General features: G+C 35.4%; 1 pseudogene; it reads left to right on the plus strand.

Moving 5' to 3' along the window:
• The first annotated feature begins 3,280 nt into the window (after positions 1–3,280).
• LOC122699347 lies at positions 3,281–4,044 on the plus strand (annotated as a pseudogene).
• The last annotated feature ends 845 nt before the right edge of the window (positions 4,045–4,889 follow it).

Raw genomic sequence — 4,889 nt, forward strand, 5'->3', positions numbered from 1 at the left:
GTGTTATATCATGTTGATTTATTTGCATATGTTAAAATATCCTTATAACCCTGGCTATTTGGATATCCAAGGTGGATTAAGGTGAATCCAACTTGATCATGGTGTATGATCCTTTTTATATGTTGTTGGAGTCAGTTTGCTAATATTTTGTTGAGGATTTTTGCATCTATATTCATCAAAGATATTGGCCTGTAATTTTCTTTTTTTGTCCTTGTATGGTTTTGATATCAGGGTGATGGTGGCTTCATAGTATGACTTTGGGAGTTCTCCCCTCTTTTCAATCTCTTGGAAGAGTTTGAGAAAGATAGGTATAAGTTCTTTGTGTGTTGGGTAGAATTCCCCAGTGAAGCCATCTGGTCTTGTTTTCAGGGAGTTTTAAAATTACAGATTATATTTCTCTTCTGGTGATCAGTCTGTTGAAATTATGTGTTTTTCTTGATTCAGTTTTGGCAGGTTGCATGTTTCTAGAAACTTGTCCATTTCTTCTGGATTTTCCATTCCTTGGCATATAACCATTCAGAATATTGTCTCATGGTATTTCACATTTCTGTAGTATTGGTTGTTTATTTTTATCCTGTTTTATTTCTTATTTTGTTTATTTGGGTCCTCACAGTGTGAAGCTGGCCAGAAGTTTGTTGATTTTGGTTCTTGGTTTTATTGATTTTTTCCCTATCTTTTAACCTCTATTTTATTTATTTCATCTCTGATCTTTATTATTTCCTTCCTTCTGCTGACTTTAGGTTTTATTCATTCTTCTTTTTCTAGTTCTTTTAAGTGCTAAGTTAGGTTGTTTATTGAGATTTTTCTTTTTCTTTTTATATTTGAGGAAGGGCTGTATTGCTATGAACTTCTCACTTAGAACTGCTCTTGCTGCATGCCATAGACTTTGTATGGTTGTGTTTTCATTGTTGGGTGCTTTGGTAGCATTAAAAAAATTTTCTCTTGATTTCATTATTGACATTGGTTTTTCGGTATCTTGTTGCTAGTCTTCATGCACTCTAATTTTTTTCTTGTTTCTCTTTCTGTGGTTGATTTTTAGTTTTATGCCATTGTAGTTGGAAAAGATGCTTAAAATAATCACTATCCTCTTAAATTTGTTACAGCTTGTTTTGTGTCCTAGTATGTCATCTATCCTAGAGAATGTTACATGTGCCCTTGAAAAGAATGTAAATCCTGTTTCTCTTGGATGTAGTTTCCTATAGATATTAAGCCTAACTATTCTATTATGGCAGTTAGGATCTCTGTTGCCATACTGATTTTCTAACTTGAAGACCTGTCCATTGATGAAAGTGGGATGTCCTACCATCATTGCATTCCCATCAGTTATTTCTATACGTCTGTTAGTACTTTTAAAAATATACTTGTGTGCTCCTATATTGGGTACATATACATTGATGAGTGTTAGATCCTCTTTTTGTTTTTTATTTTTATTTATTTATTTATTTATTTTTTGTTTTTTTTTCTTCTTTTGTTCTTTTAGATCCTCTTTTTGTATTGATCCTTTTATCATGTTGTAGTGTCTTCCTTTATGGTCTTTGTTTTAAATTCTATTTTATCTGATAAGAGTATTGATATCCTTACTTTCTTGCTATTTTCCATTTGCATTTTCTATCCATTCACTTTAAATCCATGTGTGTCTTTCTCCCTAAAGTGAATCTCCTGTAGGCAGCGTATTGTAGCTTCTTGTTTTGTTATCCAATCTGCCACTCCATGTCTTTTAATTGGAACATTTAAAGTAATTTAAAGTAATTATCAATAAGTACATACTTATTGTCATTTTAAAGCTTGTTTTCCAGTTGATTTTGTATTTCTTCTTAGTTCCTTTCTTCTTTTTGCTTTTCCTTTTGTGTTTTATTAAAAAATTAATAGAAGTGTAGTTGATTTACAGTGTGTGTTAGTCTCAGGTGTATAGCAATGTGATTCAGTTATACGTGTACATATATGTACATCACTTTGCCAACAAAAGTCTATACAGTGAAAGCTATGGTTTCACAGCCACAGTGGGATTGCCAGTAATTGTGTATATTGTTTTCATTTTTAAAAAAAAAAATTTCTTTCTGGGAATTCCCTGGTCCAGTGATTAGGACTCTGTGCTTCCACTGTTGGGGACCTACATTCAATCCCTCATCAGGGAACTAAGGTCCTACAAGTCATGTAGTATGGCTAAATTAATAAATTTGTCGTTCTGTCTGCTGTTCTGATTGGATGATTTCCATTATTCTCTCTTCTAGATTACTTGTTTGTTCTTCTGCTTTATTTAGTTTGGTATTTTTTTGCGTTTAGCTCAGTTTCACCTTGATAATTGAGTGGTTTAATTTTGAGCAGTCTTTACAGTTTCCTGGTTTCCCTGGTGGCTCAGTCAGTAAAGAATCTGCCTGTTTCATGTTGATGCTTGACAAAAAACCAACAAAATTCTGTAAAGCAATTATCCTTCAATTAAAAAAAAAAAAAGAATCTGTCTGCAATGCAGGAGACCCTAGATCTTTGTTACAGTGACTTGCATTTCTAACAGCAGTCTTTCTTAACTCCTTCATCACTTGTTATCTTCATTTTGAACTTGAGGCTTGAGGCCCAGGCATCCCTTCCCAATAAAGTCTCTTGTTTTGTCAGTATGTGTGTCTCCTCAGACAATTCATTTCTGAGTATTAGGCAAGAGCCCAGTCTTGGGCCCTGGAAGGGGTTTCCCTTCCTGCAACAGTTGATCATTGAACAACAGTCCTTGAAGTGGAAAATCTGAGTATAACTTTACAGATGTCCCTCTGTGTCCATCATTCTGTATTGGCAGAATCAACCCACTGTGACTATAAAGTTCTGTAGTCTGTATTTATTGAAAAAAAAATCTGCCTATCTGCTCAGTCCAAATCTGGGTTGTTCAAGGGTCAACTGCAAGTTGAATTTGAATATCAGTTTGAGGAAGCTTGATAGCTTAACATTATTGAATCTTCTGATTCATGAATGTGGTATGTATTTCTATTAGTATTAGTCTCCTTTCATTTCTTTCTTTTGATGGGGAGATCTAATTATCTTTATTCAACAACTCAGTAGTCAGACAGCATCCAATCTAGTAAATAGAGGGATGCTCAAGGAGTTGCTTAAAATGGAAGGTTTTTATAGGTAGAAGGAAAGTAGGGAAGAAGTTACTAGCAAAAGAAAAGAAAGGATTTATTTAAAGCCAGGCCATCTTCGCTTGGAGGGAAGGAAACAGAAGAAGACTACTACTGAAATTTCAGGTTACATATTTAAAATTCACTCTCCTAGCTCTTTTATGCCCAGTGCAGTCATGGCTCATGGTCTCAAGAAGCACCTGAAGTGTGTAACAGCTCCAAATCATCGGATGCCAGATAAACTAACTGGTGTGTTTGCTTCTTATCCTTTTACTGGTCCCCATGAGCTAAGGGAATGTCTTCTCCTAGTAATTTTCCTAAGGAACAGACTTAAGTATGCTTTGACAGGAGAAGAAATAAAGAAGATTTGTATGCAGTGTTTCATTTAGATTGATGGCAAGGTCTGCACTGATATAACCTACTCTGCTGGTTTTATGGATATCATTAGCATTGACAAGACTGGAGAGAATTTTCATCTTTTGCTGTTCATTGCATTACACCCAAAGAGGCCAGGTGTAAGTTGTACAAAGTGAGAAAGATCTTTGTGGGGCAAAAGGAATCCTGCATCTGATGACCCATGATGTTTGCACCATCAGCCACCTTGAGTCTCTCATCAAGGTGAACACCATTCAGATTGATTTGGTGACTGGCAAGATTACTGATTTCATCTAATTTGACACTGGTAACCTGTGCATGGTTTCTGGAGGTGCTAACCTGGAAAGAATGGATGTGATCACCAACTGTGAGAGACACCCTGGTTCTTTTGTAGTTCATGTGAAAGATGCCAGTGGCAACAGCTTTGACACTGGATTTTCCAACATTTTCATTATTGACAAAGGCAACACCATGGATCTCTCTTCCCCATGGAAAGAATATCCACCTTACCATTGCTGAGGAGAGAGACAAGAGACTCATAGCCAAACAACAATGGATAAAATGATCTCTAGGTGACATGATTGGAAAAGTCTGTATTTAATTAAAGATAATGACACACAAAAACAATAAAATTTCATATCCCTAGGAGATGTTGAAACTACAATGAGGTTGTGGTTTGATGTTCTGGGAGAAAATCAATCCATTTTGTATTTATTTTATTTTTAAAATTTTAAATTAATTTTTTAACTGGTGGAAAATTGCTTTACAATTTTGTGTTGGTTTCTGCTGTACAACAGTGAGGATCAGTTATAATTATATATATATGTATACACACACACACACACACACACACACACACACACATCCCTTACCTCATGAACCTCCTTCTTACTCCCTTCCCACCCCTGTAGGTCATCACAGAGTGCCAGGCCAGACTCCCTGTGTTATTTAGCAACTACCCATTAACTATTTTACATGTGATAGTGTCAATGCTACTTTTTCAGTTTGTCCCACCCTTACCTTCTCCGACTGCATCCACAAGTCTGTTCTCTACTAAGTTCATCAGAACCATTTTCTAGATTCCATATATATACATTAATATACTATAGTTGTTTTTCTCTGACTTATGTTACTCTGTATAATAGGCTCTAGGTTCATCTACCTTACTACAAATGACTCAGATTTGTTCCTTTTGTGGCCAAGTAATATTCCATTGTACATTTATATGTACTACAACTTCTTTATCCATTCATCTGTCAATGGACATCTAGGTTGCTTCCATGTCCTGGCCACTGTACATATTGCTGCAATGAGCATTGGGGTACATGAGTCTTTTATAATTATGGTTTTCTCAGAGTATATGGTCAACAGTGGGATTGTTGGATCATGCGGTAGTATTATTCCTAGTTT

This window comes from Cervus elaphus, chromosome 9, assembly GCF_910594005.1.
Source record: "Cervus elaphus chromosome 9, mCerEla1.1, whole genome shotgun sequence".
NCBI lineage: Eukaryota > Metazoa > Chordata > Mammalia > Artiodactyla > Cervidae > Cervus > Cervus elaphus.